This window comes from Marmota flaviventris, unplaced genomic scaffold (assembly GCF_047511675.1).
Source record: "Marmota flaviventris isolate mMarFla1 unplaced genomic scaffold, mMarFla1.hap1 Scaffold_230, whole genome shotgun sequence".
Classification (NCBI taxonomy): domain Eukaryota; kingdom Metazoa; phylum Chordata; class Mammalia; order Rodentia; family Sciuridae; genus Marmota; species Marmota flaviventris.
Window position 1 is genome coordinate 143,187 of NW_027288121.1, and position 16,710 is coordinate 159,896.

Sequence of the window (16,710 nt, forward strand, 5' to 3'; positions counted from 1 at the left end):
TTGGCTGGGGTTGGGTGGGGGGTAGAGGGGTGAGTGTGTGTCTCTGTGTGTGTGTGTGTGTGTGTGTGTGTGTGTGAGAGAGAGAGAGAGAGAGAGAGAGAGAGAGAGAGAGAGAGACAGAGAGAGGAGAGTCAAGGCCAGAGAGGGATTGAGTGGGAGATGAAGACAGGGATGCCTCCTCACAGGCCAAGAGAGGCACAAGAGAGAAGGAGAGATGGATGAACAGGGACCCACAGAGACATCTGCTGCTCCGATGAGAGTGAAAGGGAGAGACAGGCAGAGAGAGAGATAGACTCAGGGGGACCCTCACGGAGGAAGGCGGTGGGGAAGGAGGTAGAGACACAGGAGGGACCTTGCGGAGGTGGTGCAAAGAGAGAAGGACCCAGGCAGAGACGCTCGATGGACTCTCCCACTCCCAGGATCTGGGTGTCAAGGTTCTGCTTGTGTGGCAGGAACGGGTGAGGGAGCGGGCCCCGCGGGTGGGCCCCGTGTTCTGGGGAAGGCGGGTGTCGCCCCCCCACACACCCCATCCTCCAGGCCGAGGGGTGGGGGGGTCGGTCTGGGTGCACATGGAGGGTCGTGGCCTGGACCTGGCTCGGCTCAGCGGGGTCTCATGGAGTGAGTGTCCTAGCGTCCCTGGGGAGAGCCAGGCCTGTGGGCCTTGTTGCAGGCGCTGGGCGCTGGTCGTCGGGAGGCCAGCCGCAGGCCTGAAGGGACAGCGACCGGCAGCCCAGGGCTGCGCCTGCGCCCTGGCCCGAGGGCCCGGGGGTCACGGCCTGTCTCTCGGGGCCACGCAAGTTAAAAGTGTGTGTGGGAAGGGGGCGCAAAAGCCTACAGCACCCGGTATTCCCAGGCGGTCTCCCATCCAAGTACTAACCAGGCCCGACCCTGCTTAGCTTCCGAGATCAGACGAGATCGGGCGCGTTCAGGGTGGTATGGCCGTAGACGGGGAGGGCCGCCCGGGGGCGCCTCAAGAGCCTGCTCCGGGTTCCACCCTACAGTCCAGGGGACGGGAGGGGGGTGGAGGGGGGAAATCGGAGGAGGTGGTCGCAGGGGGCCTCCCTCGCCCGCCCCACAACAGCGCAGCCCAACCCAACTCAACTCAAGGCTGGGGGCTCTCACGCTCCGCTCCGACCTGACTCCACCGGGCAGCGGCCCAGGGGTCCTGGGAGACTGGGACTGGCTGAGTCCCGCCTCCAACACCGCCCCTCTCCACCTGGCTCCACCTACCGCGAGCCCCACCAAGCGCCCGCAGGGATCGCCCCGCCCCGCCCCGGCCTGGCGTGGCCTGGCGTGGCCTGGCCTCCTCCGCCGCTCCTCGCCAAGGCCCAGGCCTCCCGCGACCCCAACCCCCCCACGGACCCCCGGCCCCCCACCGCCACGCCCACCCCGCCTTTCGCCAGGCGGAGAAGCCCAGAAGCCCTGGCCGTTTCAGTGTCCCGCGCGCGCGAACCTAGCCTAGCCTAGCCCGGAGCCCAGAGAGCCAGGGGCGGAGAGGCAGGCGGGCACCCCCCTCGGACACCCCAGGGACCCTGACACAGGCCCAGCGCCCCAGGCGGAAATGCAGTCCGACTGGGCAATGGCCAGCCGCCGGCCACACACGTCCCCTGAGCGTGCCTGGCGAGTGGAGCCACGCACAGGGAGGGCAGGAGGGAGGAACACACTCAGGGACTCAGGGAAAACCGGGCAGAGGGTGGCCGGGGGCAGCGGCCCGCTGGCTCCCAGTCAGTCAGTCGCCCGGCCAGGCTCAGAAGTGCGCCGCTGGGGTCGTGCCTCGCCCTGAGTTTCGGGCCCACTCTGCAAAGCCACCGCAGTCACCCCCTTCAGACCCAATGCCAAGGTCGGAGGGCTCTGCGCCTTGTTGGTACCAGTCAACGACCAGCACGTGCACAGCACCGCCCTGAGGAAGGGCATAGACCCCTCTGTCCAGTGTCCAGGAAAGGACCGCCTGTGGAAGAAGCACCCTGATTCAAACCCCTGTGGGAGCTTAGTCGGCGGCCTCACCAGACGGAAAGCCCCCTCCCCTGCAAGCATTGCAGGGGGGAGAGGGGGGAGGGAGGGGAGCGGTGGTTGCGTTGCGGGGACACGCGCCCACCGGGTCGTCAGGCCCTGCGTCTTGTCCTGTCCTCTGCAGGTGGACCGGTGACCGCGACCAAGGGGCCTCTGCTTCCCTGTCCCCACCGGCCGGGCTTCAACTCCTCTTGGCACCTGGTCCTCCATGGCCACCCCCTGGCCCCGAACCGCTTGCCTGCTCTGAAGGCTGCTTCCTCCTCTTTCAGGAGCGCCTGCCCTCTTTTGCCATCTGCTCTCTTGCTTGGCTCTCAGCGCAGACTCCTAAGACCCTGTGGCCTCCTCGGCCCTCTCTCAGCCTCTGCTGAGCACACACCCTGAAGTCCTGCGCGCACTTCAAGGGTGATGTGTGAATCCACTCTTACATCCATGGGAAGTTAGATGGGAGATGAGAGAACCTGTGACTGCCCAGTCTCCAGGCTACCATGGACCTGGTGACTTGCAGCCCAGAGTGAGTTGGCTGGGGTTGGGTGGGGGGTAGAGGGGTGAGTGTGTGTCTCTGTGTGTGTGTGTGTGTTTGTGTGTGTGTGTGTGTGTGTGTGAGAGAGAGAGAGAGAGAGAGAGAGAGAGAGAGAGAGAGAGGAGAGTCAAGGCCAGAGAGGGATTGAGTGGGAGATGGAGACAGGGATGCCTCCTCACAGGCCAAGAGAGGCACAAGAGAGAAGGAGAGATGGATGAACAGGGACCCACAGAGACATCTGCTGCTTCGATGAGAGTGAAAGGGAGAGACAGGCAGAGAGAGAGATAGACTCAGGGGGACCCTCACGGAGGAAGGCGGTGGGGAAGGAGGTAGAGACACAGGAGGGACCTTGCGGAGGTGGTGCAAAGAGAGAAGGACCCAGGCAGAGACGCTCGATGGACTCTCCCACTCCCAGGATCTGGGTGTCAAGGTTCTGCTTGTGTGGCAGGAACGGGTGAGGGAGCGGGCCCCGCGGGTGGGCCCCGTGTTCTGGGGAAGGCGGGTGTCGCCCCCCCACACACCCCATCCTCCAGGCCGAGGGGTGGGGGGGGTCGGTCTGGGTGCACATGGAGGGTCGTGGCCTGGACCTGGCTCGGCTCAGCGGGGTCTCATGGAGTGAGTGTCCTAGCGTCCCTGGGGAGAGCCAGGCCTGTGGGCCTTGTTGCAGGCGCTGGGCGCTGGTCGTCGGGAGGCCAGCCGCAGGCCTGAAGGGACAGCGACCGGCAGCCCAGGGCTGCGCCTGCGCCCTGGCCCGAGGGCCCGGGGGTCACGGCCTGTCTCTCGGGGCCACGCAAGTTAAAAGTGTGTGTGGGAAGGGGGCGCAAAAGCCTACAGCACCCGGTATTCCCAGGCGGTCTCCCATCCAAGTACTAACCAGGCCCGACCCTGCTTAGCTTCCGAGATCAGACGAGATCGGGCGCGTTCAGGGTGGTATGGCCGTAGACGGGGAGGGCCGCCCGGGGGCGCCTCAAGAGCCTGCTCCGGGTTCCACCCTTCAGTCCAGGGGACGGGAGGGGGGTGGAGGGGGGAAATCGGAGGGGGTGGTCGCAGGGGGCCTCCCTCGCCCGCCCCACAACAGCGCAGCCCAACCCAACTCAACTCAAGGCTGGGGGCTCTCACGCTCCGCTCCGACCTGACTCCACCGGGCAGCGGCCCAGGGGTCCTGGGAGACTGGGACTGGCTGAGTCCCGCCTCCAACACCGCCCCTCTCCACCTGGCTCCACCTACCGCGAGCCCCACCAAGCGCCCGCAGGGATCGCACCGCCCCGCCCCGGCCTGGCGTGGCCTGGCGTGGCCTGGCCTCCACCGCCGCTCCTCGCCAAGGCCCAGGCCTCCCGCGACCCCAACCCCCCCACGGACCCCCGGCCCCCCACCGCCACGCCCACCCCGCCTTTCGCCAGGCGGAGAAGCCCAGAAGCCCTGGCCGTTTCAGTGTCCCGCGCGCGCGAACCTAGCCTAGCCTAGCCCGGAGCCCAGAGAGCCAGGGGCGGAGAGGCAGGCGGGCACCCCCCTCGGACACCCCAGGGACCCTGACACAGGCCCAGCGCCCCAGGCGGAAATGCAGTCCGACTGGGCAATGGCCAGCCGCCGGCCACACACGTCCCCTGAGCGTGCCTGGCGAGTGGAGCCACGCACAGGGAGGGCAGGAGGGAGGAACACACTCAGGGACTCAGGGAAAACCGGGCAGAGGGTGGCCGGGGGCAGCGGCCCGCTGGCTCCCAGTCAGTCAGTCGCCCGGCCAGGCTCAGAAGTGCGCCGCTGGGGTCGTGCCTCGCCCTGAGTTTCGGGCCCACTCTGCAAAGCCACCGCAGTCACCCCCTTCGGACCCAATGCCAAGGTCGGAGGGCTCTGCGCCTTGTTGGTACCAGTCAACGACCAGCACGTGCACAGCACCGCCCTGAGGAAGGGCATAGACCCCTCTGTCCAGTGTCCAGGAAAGGACCGCCTGTGGAAGAAGCACCCTGATTCAAACCCCTGTGGGAGCTTAGTCGGCGGCCTCACCAGACGGAAAGCCCCCTCCCCTGCAAGCATTGCAGGGGGGAGAGGGGGGAGGGAGGGGAGCGGTGGTTGCGTTGCGGGGACACGCGCCCACCGGGTCGTCAGGCCCTGCGTCTTGTCCTGTCCTCTGCAGGTGGACCGGTGACCGCGACCAAGGGGCCTCTGCTTCCCTGTCCCCACCGGCCGGGCTTCAACTCCTCTTGGCACCTGGTCCTCCATGGCCACCCCCTGGCCCCGAACCGCTTGCCTGCTCTGAAGGCTGCTTCCTCCTCTTTCAGGAGCGCCTGCCCTCTTTTGCCATCTGCTCTCTTGCTTGGCTCTCAGCGCAGACTCCTAAGACCCTGTGGCCTCCTCGGCCCTCTCTCAGCCTCTGCTGAGCACACACCCTGAAGTCCTGCGCGCACTTCAAGGGTGATGTGTGAATCCACTCTTACATCCATGGGAAGTTAGATGGGAGATGAGAGAACCTGTGACTGCCCAGTCTCCAGGCTACCATGGACCTGGTGACTTGCAGCCCAGAGTGAGTTGGCTGGGGTTGGGTGGGGGGTAGAGGGGTGAGTGTGTGTCTCTGTGTGTGTGTGTGTGTTTGTGTGTGTGTGTGTGTGTGTGTGAGAGAGAGAGAGAGAGAGAGAGAGAGAGAGAGAGAGGAGAGTCAAGGCCAGAGAGGGATTGAGTGGGAGATGGAGACAGGGATGCCTCCTCACAGGCCAAGAGAGGCACAAGAGAGAAGGAGAGATGGATGAACAGGGACCCACAGAGACATCTGCTGCTTCGATGAGAGTGAAAGGGAGAGACAGGCAGAGAGAGAGATAGACTCAGGGGGACCCTCACGGAGGAAGGCGGTGGGGAAGGAGGTAGAGACACAGGAGGGACCTTGCGGAGGTGGTGCAAAGAGAGAAGGACCCAGGCAGAGACGCTCGATGGACTCTCCCACTCCCAGGATCTGGGTGTCAAGGTTCTGCTTGTGTGGCAGGAACGGGTGAGGGAGCGGGCCCCGCGGGTGGGCCCCGTGTTCTGGGGAAGGCGGGTGTCGCCCCCCCACACACCCCATCCTCCAGGCCGAGGGGTGGGGGGGTCGGTCTGGGTGCACATGGAGGGTCGTGGCCTGGACCTGGCTCGGCTCAGCGGGGTCTCATGGAGTGAGTGTCCTAGCGTCCCTGGGGAGAGCCAGGCCTGTGGGCCTTGTTGCAGGCGCTGGGCGCTGGTCGTCGGGAGGCCAGCCGCAGGCCTGAAGGGACAGCGACCGGCAGCCCAGGGCTGCGCCTGCGCCCTGGCCCGAGGGCCCGGGGGTCACGGCCTGTCTCTCGGGGCCACGCAAGTTAAAAGTGTGTGTGGGAAGGGGGCGCAAAAGCCTACAGCACCCGGTATTCCCAGGCGGTCTCCCATCCAAGTACTAACCAGGCCCGACCCTGCTTAGCTTCCGAGATCAGACGAGATCGGGCGCGTTCAGGGTGGTATGGCCGTAGACGGGGAGGGCCGCCCGGGGGCGCCTCAAGAGCCTGCTCCGGGTTCCACCCTTCAGTCCAGGGGACGGGAGGGGGGTGGAGGGGGGAAATCGGAGGGGGTGGTCGCAGGGGGCCTCCCTCGCCCGCCCCACAACAGCGCAGCCCAACCCAACTCAACTCAAGGCTGGGGGCTCTCACGCTCCGCTCCGACCTGACTCCACCGGGCAGCGGCCCAGGGGTCCTGGGAGACTGGGACTGGCTGAGTCCCGCCTCCAACACCGCCCCTCTCCACCTGGCTCCACCTACCGCGAGCCCCACCAAGCGCCCGCAGGGATCGCACCGCCCCGCCCCGGCCTGGCGTGGCCTGGCGTGGCCTGGCCTCCACCGCCGCTCCTCGCCAAGGCCCAGGCCTCCCGCGACCCCAACCCCCCCACGGACCCCCGGCCCCCCACCGCCACGCCCACCCCGCCTTTCGCCAGGCGGAGAAGCCCAGAAGCCCTGGCCGTTTCAGTGTCCCGCGCGCGCGAACCTAGCCTAGCCTAGCCCGGAGCCCAGAGAGCCAGGGGCGGAGAGGCAGGCGGGCACCCCCCTCGGACACCCCAGGGACCCTGACACAGGCCCAGCGCCCCAGGCGGAAATGCAGTCCGACTGGGCAATGGCCAGCCGCCGGCCACACACGTCCCCTGAGCGTGCCTGGCGAGTGGAGCCACGCACAGGGAGGGCAGGAGGGAGGAACACACTCAGGGACTCAGGGAAAACCGGGCAGAGGGTGGCCGGGGGCAGCGGCCCGCTGGCTCCCAGTCAGTCAGTCGCCCGGCCAGGCTCAGAAGTGCGCCGCTGGGGTCGTGCCTCGCCCTGAGTTTCGGGCCCACTCTGCAAAGCCACCGCAGTCACCCCCTTCGGACCCAATGCCAAGGTCGGAGGGCTCTGCGCCTTGTTGGTACCAGTCAACGACCAGCACGTGCACAGCACCGCCCTGAGGAAGGGCATAGACCCCTCTGTCCAGTGTCCAGGAAAGGACCGCCTGTGGAAGAAGCACCCTGATTCAAACCCCTGTGGGAGCTTAGTCGGCGGCCTCACCAGACGGAAAGCCCCCTCCCCTGCAAGCATTGCAGGGGGGAGAGGGGGGAGGGAGGGGAGCGGTGGTTGCGTTGCGGGGACACGCGCCCACCGGGTCGTCAGGCCCTGCGTCTTGTCCTGTCCTCTGCAGGTGGACCGGTGACCGCGACCAAGGGGCCTCTGCTTCCCTGTCCCCACCGGCCGGGCTTCAACTCCTCTTGGCACCTGGTCCTCCATGGCCACCCCCTGGCCCCGAACCGCTTGCCTGCTCTGAAGGCTGCTTCCTCCTCTTTCAGGAGCGCCTGCCCTCTTTTGCCATCTGCTCTCTTGCTTGGCTCTCAGCGCAGACTCCTAAGACCCTGTGGCCTCCTCGGCCCTCTCTCAGCCTCTGCTGAGCACACACCCTGAAGTCCTGCGCGCACTTCAAGGGTGATGTGTGAATCCACTCTTACATCCATGGGAAGTTAGATGGGAGATGAGAGAACCTGTGACTGCCCAGTCTCCAGGCTACCATGGACCTGGTGACTTGCAGCCCAGAGTGAGTTGGCTGGGGTTGGGTGGGGGGTAGAGGGGTGAGTGTGTGTCTCTGTGTGTGTGTGTGTGTTTGTGTGTGTGTGTGTGTGTGTGAGAGAGAGAGAGAGAGAGAGAGAGAGAGAGAGAGAGGAGAGTCAAGGCCAGAGAGGGATTGAGTGGGAGATGGAGACAGGGATGCCTCCTCACAGGCCAAGAGAGGCACAAGAGAGAAGGAGAGATGGATGAACAGGGACCCACAGAGACATCTGCTGCTTCGATGAGAGTGAAAGGGAGAGACAGGCAGAGAGAGAGATAGACTCAGGGGGACCCTCACGGAGGAAGGCGGTGGGGAAGGAGGTAGAGACACAGGAGGGACCTTGCGGAGGTGGTGCAAAGAGAGAAGGACCCAGGCAGAGACGCTCGATGGACTCTCCCACTCCCAGGATCTGGGTGTCAAGGTTCTGCTTGTGTGGCAGGAACGGGTGAGGGAGCGGGCCCCGCGGGTGGGCCCCGTGTTCTGGGGAAGGCGGGTGTCGCCCCCCCACACACCCCATCCTCCAGGCCGAGGGGTGGGGGGGTCGGTCTGGGTGCACATGGAGGGTCGTGGCCTGGACCTGGCTCGGCTCAGCGGGGTCTCATGGAGTGAGTGTCCTAGCGTCCCTGGGGAGAGCCAGGCCTGTGGGCCTTGTTGCAGGCGCTGGGCGCTGGTCGTCGGGAGGCCAGCCGCAGGCCTGAAGGGACAGCGACCGGCAGCCCAGGGCTGCGCCTGCGCCCTGGCCCGAGGGCCCGGGGGTCACGGCCTGTCTCTCGGGGCCACGCAAGTTAAAAGTGTGTGTGGGAAGGGGGCGCAAAAGCCTACAGCACCCGGTATTCCCAGGCGGTCTCCCATCCAAGTACTAACCAGGCCCGACCCTGCTTAGCTTCCGAGATCAGACGAGATCGGGCGCGTTCAGGGTGGTATGGCCGTAGACGGGGAGGGCCGCCCGGGGGCGCCTCAAGAGCCTGCTCCGGGTTCCACCCTTCAGTCCAGGGGACGGGAGGGGGGTGGAGGGGGGAAATCGGAGGGGGTGGTCGCAGGGGGCCTCCCTCGCCCGCCCCACAACAGCGCAGCCCAACCCAACTCAACTCAAGGCTGGGGGCTCTCACGCTCCGCTCCGACCTGACTCCACCGGGCAGCGGCCCAGGGGTCCTGGGAGACTGGGACTGGCTGAGTCCCGCCTCCAACACCGCCCCTCTCCACCTGGCTCCACCTACCGCGAGCCCCACCAAGCGCCCGCAGGGATCGCACCGCCGCGCCCCGGCCTGGCGTGGCCTGGCGTGGCCTGGCCTCCACCGCCGCTCCTCGCCAAGGCCCAGGCCTCCCGCGACCCCAACCCCCCCACGGACCCCCGGCCCCCCACCGCCACGCCCACCCCGCCTTTCGCCAGGCGGAGAAGCCCAGAAGCCCTGGCCGTTTCAGTGTCCCGCGCGCGCGAACCTAGCCTAGCCTAGCCCGGAGCCCAGAGAGCCAGGGGCGGAGAGGCAGGCGGGCACCCCCCTCGGACACCCCAGGGACCCTGACACAGGCCCAGCGCCCCAGGCGGAAATGCAGTCCGACTGGGCAATGGCCAGCCGCCGGCCACACACGTCCCCTGAGCGTGCCTGGCGAGTGGAGCCACGCACAGGGAGGGCAGGAGGGAGGAACACACTCAGGGACTCAGGGAAAACCGGGCAGAGGGTGGCCGGGGGCAGCGGCCCGCTGGCTCCCAGTCAGTCAGTCGCCCGGCCAGGCTCAGAAGTGCGCCGCTGGGGTCGTGCCTCGCCCTGAGTTTCGGGCCCACTCTGCAAAGCCACCGCAGTCACCCCCTTCGGACCCAATGCCAAGGTCGGAGGGCTCTGCGCCTTGTTGGTACCAGTCAACGACCAGCACGTGCACAGCACCGCCCTGAGGAAGGGCATAGACCCCTCTGTCCAGTGTCCAGGAAAGGACCGCCTGTGGAAGAAGCACCCTGATTCAAACCCCTGTGGGAGCTTAGTCGGCGGCCTCACCAGACGGAAAGCCCCCTCCCCTGCAAGCATTGCAGGGGGGAGAGGGGGGAGGGAGGGGAGCGGTGGTTGCGTTGCGGGGACACGCGCCCACCGGGTCGTCAGGCCCTGCGTCTTGTCCTGTCCTCTGCAGGTGGACCGGTGACCGCGACCAAGGGGCCTCTGCTTCCCTGTCCCCACCGGCCGGGCTTCAACTCCTCTTGGCACCTGGTCCTCCATGGCCACCCCCTGGCCCCGAACCGCTTGCCTGCTCTGAAGGCTGCTTCCTCCTCTTTCAGGAGCGCCTGCCCTCTTTTGCCATCTGCTCTCTTGCTTGGCTCTCAGCGCAGACTCCTAAGACCCTGTGGCCTCCTCGGCCCTCTCTCAGCCTCTGCTGAGCACACACCCTGAAGTCCTGCGCGCACTTCAAGGGTGATGTGTGAATCCACTCTTACATCCATGGGAAGTTAGATGGGAGATGAGAGAACCTGTGACTGCCCAGTCTCCAGGCTACCATGGACCTGGTGACTTGCAGCCCAGAGTGAGTTGGCTGGGGTTGGGTGGGGGGTAGAGGGGTGAGTGTGTGTCTCTGTGTGTGTGTGTGTGTTTGTGTGTGTGTGTGTGTGTGTGAGAGAGAGAGAGAGAGAGAGAGAGAGAGAGAGAGAGAGAGGAGAGTCAAGGCCAGAGAGGGATTGAGTGGGAGATGGAGACAGGGATGCCTCCTCACAGGCCAAGAGAGGCACAAGAGAGAAGGAGAGATGGATGAACAGGGACCCACAGAGACATCTGCTGCTTCGATGAGAGTGAAAGGGAGAGACAGGCAGAGAGAGAGATAGACTCAGGGGGACCCTCACGGAGGAAGGCGGTGGGGAAGGAGGTAGAGACACAGGAGGGACCTTGCGGAGGTGGTGCAAAGAGAGAAGGACCCAGGCAGAGACGCTCGATGGACTCTCCCACTCCCAGGATCTGGGTGTCAAGGTTCTGCTTGTGTGGCAGGAACGGGTGAGGGAGCGGGCCCCGCGGGTGGGCCCCGTGTTCTGGGGAAGGCGGGTGTCGCCCCCCCACACACCCCATCCTCCAGGCCGAGGGGTGGGGGGGTCGGTCTGGGTGCACATGGAGGGTCGTGGCCTGGACCTGGCTCGGCTCAGCGGGGTCTCATGGAGTGAGTGTCCTAGCGTCCCTGGGGAGAGCCAGGCCTGTGGGCCTTGTTGCAGGCGCTGGGCGCTGGTCGTCGGGAGGCCAGCCGCAGGCCTGAAGGGACAGCGACCAGCAGCCCAGGGCTGCGCCTGCGCCCTGGCCCGAGGGCCCGGGGGTCACGGCCTGTCTCTCGGGGCCACGCAAGTTAAAAGTGTGTGTGGGAAGGGGGCGCAAAAGCCTACAGCACCCGGTATTCCCAGGCGGTCTCCCATCCAAGTACTAACCAGGCCCGACCCTGCTTAGCTTCCGAGATCAGACGAGATCGGGCGCGTTCAGGGTGGTATGGCCGTAGACGGGGAGGGCCGCCCGGGGGCGCCTCAAGAGCCTGCTCCGGGTTCCACCCTTCAGTCCAGGGGACGGGAGGGGGGTGGAGGGGGGAAATCGGAGGGGGTGGTCGCAGGGGGCCTCCCTCGCCCGCCCCACAACAGCGCAGCCCAACCCAACTCAACTCAAGGCTGGGGGCTCTCACGCTCCGCTCCGACCTGACTCCACCGGGCAGCGGCCCAGGGGTCCTGGGAGACTGGGACTGGCTGAGTCCCGCCTCCAACACCGCCCCTCTCCACCTGGCTCCACCTACCGCGAGCCCCACCAAGCGCCCGCAGGGATCGCACCGCCGCGCCCCGGCCTGGCGTGGCCTGGCGTGGCCTGGCCTCCACCGCCGCTCCTCGCCAAGGCCCAGGCCTCCCGCGACCCCAACCCCCCCACGGACCCCCGGCCCCCCACCGCCACGCCCACCCCGCCTTTCGCCAGGCGGAGAAGCCCAGAAGCCCTGGCCGTTTCAGTGTCCCGCGCGCGCGAACCTAGCCTAGCCTAGCCCGGAGCCCAGAGAGCCAGGGGCGGAGAGGCAGGCGGGCACCCCCCTCGGACACCCCAGGGACCCTGACACAGGCCCAGCGCCCCAGGCGGAAATGCAGTCCGACTGGGCAATGGCCAGCCGCCGGCCACACACGTCCCCTGAGCGTGCCTGGCGAGTGGAGCCACGCACAGGGAGGGCAGGAGGGAGGAACACACTCAGGGACTCAGGGAAAACCGGGCAGAGGGTGGCCGGGGGCAGCGGCCCGCTGGCTCCCAGTCAGTCAGTCGCCCGGCCAGGCTCAGAAGTGCGCCGCTGGGGTCGTGCCTCGCCCTGAGTTTCGGGCCCACTCTGCAAAGCCACCGCAGTCACCCCCTTCGGACCCAATGCCAAGGTCGGAGGGCTCTGCGCCTTGTTGGTACCAGTCAACGACCAGCACGTGCACAGCACCGCCCTGAGGAAGGGCATAGACCCCTCTGTCCAGTGTCCAGGAAAGGACCGCCTGTGGAAGAAGCACCCTGATTCAAACCCCTGTGGGAGCTTAGTCGGCGGCCTCACCAGACGGAAAGCCCCCTCCCCTGCAAGCATTGCAGGGGGGAGAGGGGGGAGGGAGGGGAGCGGTGGTTGCGTTGCGGGGACACGCGCCCACCGGGTCGTCAGGCCCTGCGTCTTGTCCTGTCCTCTGCAGGTGGACCGGTGACCGCGACCAAGGGGCCTCTGCTTCCCTGTCCCCACCGGCCGGGCTTCAAATCCTCTTGGCACCTGGTCCTCCATGGCCACCCCCTGGCCCCGAACCGCTTGCCTGCTCTGAAGGCTGCTTCCTCCTCTTTCAGGAGCGCCTGCCCTCTTTTGCCATCTGCTCTCTTGCTTGGCTCTCAGCGCAGACTCCTAAGACCCTGTGGCCTCCTCGGCCCTCTCTCAGCCTCTGCTGAGCACACACCCTGAAGTCCTGCGCGCACTTCAAGGGTGATGTGTGAATCCACTCTTACATCCATGGGAAGTTAGATGGGAGATGAGAGAACCTGTGACTGCCCAGTCTCCAGGCTACCATGGACCTGGTGACTTGCAGCCCAGAGTGAGTTGGCTGGGGTTGGGTGGGGGGTAGAGGGGTGAGTGTGTGTCTCTGTGTGTGTGTGTGTGTTTGTGTGTGTGTGTGTGTGTGTGTGAGAGAGAGAGAGAGAGAGAGAGAGAGAGAGAGAGAGAGGAGAGTCAAGGCCAGAGAGGGATTGAGTGGGAGATGGAGACAGGGATGCCTCCTCACAGGCCAAGAGAGGCACAAGAGAGAAGGAGAGATGGATGAACAGGGACCCACAGAGACATCTGCTGCTCCGATGAGAGTGAAAGGGAGAGACAGGCAGAGAGAGAGATAGACTCAGGGGGACCCTCACGGAGGAAGGCGGTGGGGAAGGAGGTAGAGACACAGGAGGGACCTTGCGGAGGTGGTGCAAAGAGAGAAGGACCCAGGCAGAGACGCTCGATGGACTCTCCCACTCCCAGGATCTGGGTGTCAAGGTTCTGCTTGTGTGGCAGGAACGGGTGAGGGAGCGGGCCCCGCGGGTGGGCCCCGTGTTCTGGGGAAGGCGGGTGTCGCCCCCCCACACACCCCATCCTCCAGGCCGAGGGGTGGGGGGGTCGGTCTGGGTGCACATGGAGGGTCGTGGCCTGGACCTGGCTCGGCTCAGCGGGGTCTCATGGAGTGAGTGTCCTAGCGTCCCTGGGGAGAGCCAGGCCTGTGGGCCTTGTTGCAGGCGCTGGGCGCTGGTCGTCGGGAGGCCAGCCGCAGGCCTGAAGGGACAACGACCGGCAGCCCAGGGCTGCGCCTGCGCCCTGGCCCGAGGGCCCGGGGGTCACGGCCTGTCTCTCGGGGCCACGCAAGTTAAAAGTGTGTGTGGGAAGGGGGCGCAAAAGCCTACAGCACCCGGTATTCCCAGGCGGTCTCCCATCCAAGTACTAACCAGGCCCGACCCTGCTTAGCTTCCGAGATCAGACGAGATCGGGCGCGTTCAGGGTGGTATGGCCGTAGACGGGGAGGGCCGCCCGGGGGCGCCTCAAGAGCCTGCTCCGGGTTCCACCCTTCAGTCCAGGGGACGGGAGGGGGGTGGAGGGGGGAAATCGGAGGGGGTGGTCGCAGGGGGCCTCCCTCGCCCGCCCCACAACAGCGCAGCCCAACCCAACTCAACTCAAGGCTGGGGGCTCTCACGCTCCGCTCCGACCTGACTCCACCGGGCAGCGGCCCAGGGGTCCTGGGAGACTGGGACTGGCTGAGTCCCGCCTCCAACACCGCCCCTCTCCACCTGGCTCCACCTACCGCGAGCCCCACCAAGCGCCCGCAGGGATCGCACCGCCGCGCCCCGGCCTGGCGTGGCCTGGCGTGGCCTGGCCTCCACCGCCGCTCCTCGCCAAGGCCCAGGCCTCCCGCGACCCCAACCCCCCCACGGACCCCCGGCCCCCCACCGCCACGCCCACCCCGCCTTTCGCCAGGCGGAGAAGCCCAGAAGCCCTGGCCGTTTCAGTGTCCCGCGCGCGCGAACCTAGCCTAGCCTAGCCCGGAGCCCAGAGAGCCAGGGGCGGAGAGGCAGGCGGGCACCCCCCTCGGACACCCCAGGGACCCTGACACAGGCCCAGCGCCCCAGGCGGAAATGCAGTCCGACTGGGCAATGGCCAGCCGCCGGCCACACACGTCCCCTGAGCGTGCCTGGCGAGTGGAGCCACGCACAGGGAGGGCAGGAGGGAGGAACACACTCAGGGACTCAGGGAAAACCGGGCAGAGGGTGGCCGGGGGCAGCGGCCCGCTGGCTCCCAGTCAGTCAGTCGCCCGGCCAGGCTCAGAAGTGCGCCGCTGGGGTCGTGCCTCGCCCTGAGTTTCGGGCCCACTCTGCAAAGCCACCGCAGTCACCCCCTTCGGACCCAATGCCAAGGTCGGAGGGCTCTGCGCCTTGTTGGTACCAGTCAACGACCAGCACGTGCACAGCACCGCCCTGAGGAAGGGCATAGACCCCTCTGTCCAGTGTCCAGGAAAGGACCGCCTGTGGAAGAAGCACCCTGATTCAAACCCCTGTGGGAGCTTAGTCGGCGGCCTCACCAGACGGAAAGCCCCCTCCCCTGCAAGCATTGCAGGGGGGAGAGGGGGGAGGGAGGGGAGCGGTGGTTGCGTTGCGGGGACACGCGCCCACCGGGTCGTCAGGCCCTGCGTCTTGTCCTGTCCTCTGCAGGTGGACCGGTGACCGCGACCAAGGGGCCTCTGCTTCCCTGTCCCCACCGGCCGGGCTTCAACTCCTCTTGGCACCTGGTCCTCCATGGCCACCCCCTGGCCCCGAACCGCTTGCCTGCTCTGAAGGCTGCTTCCTCCTCTTTCAGGAGCGCCTGCCCTCTTTTGCCATCTGCTCTCTTGCTTGGCTCTCAGCGCAGACTCCTAAGACCCTGTGGCCTCCTCGGCCCTCTCTCAGCCTCTGCTGAGCACACACCCTGAAGTCCTGCGCGCACTTCAAGGGTGATGTGTGAATCCACTCTTACATCCATGGGAAGTTAGATGGGAGATGAGAGAACCTGTGACTGCCCAGTCTCCAGGCTACCATGGACCTGGTGACTTGCAGCCCAGAGTGAGTTGGCTGGGGTTGGGTGGGGGGTAGAGGGGTGAGTGTGTGTCTCTGTGTGTGTGTGTGTGTTTGTGTGTGTGTGTGTGTGTGTGTGAGAGAGAGAGAGAGAGAGAGAGAGAGAGAGAGAGAAGAGAGGAGAGTCAAGGCCAGAGAGGGATTGAGTGGGAGATGGAGACAGGGATGCCTCCTCACAGGCCAAGAGAGGCACAAGAGAGAAGGAGAGATGGATGAACAGGGACCCACAGAGACATCTGCTGCTCCGATGAGAGTGAAAGGGAGAGACAGGCAGAGAGAGAGATAGACTCAGGGGGACCCTCACGGAGGAAGGCGGTGGGGAAGGAGGTAGAGACACAGGAGGGACCTTGCGGAGGTGGTGCAAAGAGAGAAGGACCCAGGCAGAGACGCTCGATGGACTCTCCCACTCCCAGGATGTGGGTGTCAAGGTTCTGCTTGTGTGGCAGGAACGGGTGAGGGAGCGGGCCCCGCGGGTGGGCCCCGTGTTCTGGGGAAGGCGGGTGTCGCCCCCCCACACACCCCATCCTCCAGGCCGAGGGGTGGGGGGGTCGGTCTGGGTGCACATGGAGGGTCGTGGCCTGGACCTGGCTCGGCTCAGCGGGGTCTCATGGAGTGAGTGTCCTAGCGTCCCTGGGGAGAGCCAGGCCTGTGGGCCTTGTTGCAGGCGCTGGGCGCTGGTCGTCGGGAGGCCAGCCGCAGGCCTGAAGGGACAACGACCGGCAGCCCAGGGCTGCGCCTGCGCCCTGGCCCGAGGGCCCGGGGGTCACGGCCTGTCTCTCGGGGCCACGCAAGTTAAAAGTGTGTGTGGGAAGGGGGCGCAAAAGCCTACAGCACCCGGTATTCCCAGGCGGTCTCCCATCCAAGTACTAACCAGGCCCGACCCTGCTTAGCTTCCGAGATCAGACGAGATCGGGCGCGTTCAGGGTGGTATGGCCGTAGACGGGGAGGGCCGCCCGGGGGCGCCTCAAGAGCCTGCTCCGGGTTCCACCCTTCAGTCCAGGGGACGGGAGGGGGGTGGAGGGGGGAAATCGGAGGGGGTGGTCGCAGGGGGCCTCCCTCGCCCGCCCCACAACAGCGCAGCCCAACCCAACTCAACTCAAGGCTGGGGGCTCTCACGCTCCGCTCCGACCTGACTCCACCGGGCAGCGGCCCAGGGGTCCTGGGAGACTGGGACTGGCTGAGTCCCGCCTCCAACACCGCCCCTCTCCACCTGGCTCCACCTACCGCGAGCCCCACCAAGCGCCCGCAGGGATCGCACCGCCGCGCCCCGGCCTGGCGTGGCCTGGCGTGGCCTGGCCTCCACCGCCGCTCCTCGCCAAGGCCCAGGCCTCCCGCGACCCCAACCCCCCCACGGACCCCCGGCCCCCCACCGCCACGCCCACCCCGCCTTTCGCCAGGCGGAGAAGCCCAGAAGCCCTGGCCGGTGGGGACAGGGAAGCAGAGGCCCCTTGGTCGCGGTCACCGGTCCACCTGCAGAGGACAGGACAAGACGCAGGGCCTGACGACCCGGTGGGCGCGTGTCCCCGCAACGCAACCACCGCTCCCCTCCCTCCCCCCTCT

At 66.7% G+C, this 16,710-nt stretch overlaps 7 non-coding genes across 7 annotated transcripts; all 7 read right to left on the minus strand.

Annotated features, from left to right (window-relative positions):
• Nucleotides 1-828: 828 nt before the first annotated feature.
• Nucleotides 829-947, minus strand: LOC139704080 (5S ribosomal RNA). The gene has a single exon (XR_011706133.1). It is a non-coding gene; the product is annotated as a 5S ribosomal RNA (ribosomal RNA).
• A 2,408-nt stretch (nt 948-3,355) lies between these two features.
• On the minus strand, nt 3,356-3,474 carry LOC139704084 (5S ribosomal RNA). The gene has a single exon (XR_011706136.1). It is a non-coding gene; the product is annotated as a 5S ribosomal RNA (ribosomal RNA).
• Nucleotides 3,475-5,877: 2,403 nt separating this feature from the next.
• LOC139704085 (5S ribosomal RNA) lies at nt 5,878-5,996 on the minus strand. The gene has a single exon (XR_011706137.1). It is a non-coding gene; the product is annotated as a 5S ribosomal RNA (ribosomal RNA).
• Nucleotides 5,997-8,397: 2,401 nt separating this feature from the next.
• LOC139704086 (5S ribosomal RNA) lies at nt 8,398-8,516 on the minus strand. The gene has a single exon (XR_011706138.1). It is a non-coding gene; the product is annotated as a 5S ribosomal RNA (ribosomal RNA).
• A 2,405-nt stretch (nt 8,517-10,921) lies between these two features.
• LOC139704087 (5S ribosomal RNA) lies at nt 10,922-11,040 on the minus strand. Its single transcript, XR_011706139.1, has one exon. It is a non-coding gene; the product is annotated as a 5S ribosomal RNA (ribosomal RNA).
• Nucleotides 11,041-13,445: 2,405 nt separating this feature from the next.
• Nucleotides 13,446-13,564, minus strand: LOC139704081 (5S ribosomal RNA). Its single transcript, XR_011706134.1, has one exon. It is a non-coding gene; the product is annotated as a 5S ribosomal RNA (ribosomal RNA).
• A 2,408-nt stretch (nt 13,565-15,972) lies between these two features.
• Nucleotides 15,973-16,091, minus strand: LOC139704082 (5S ribosomal RNA). The gene has a single exon (XR_011706135.1). It is a non-coding gene; the product is annotated as a 5S ribosomal RNA (ribosomal RNA).
• Nucleotides 16,092-16,710: the final 619 nt, after the last annotated feature.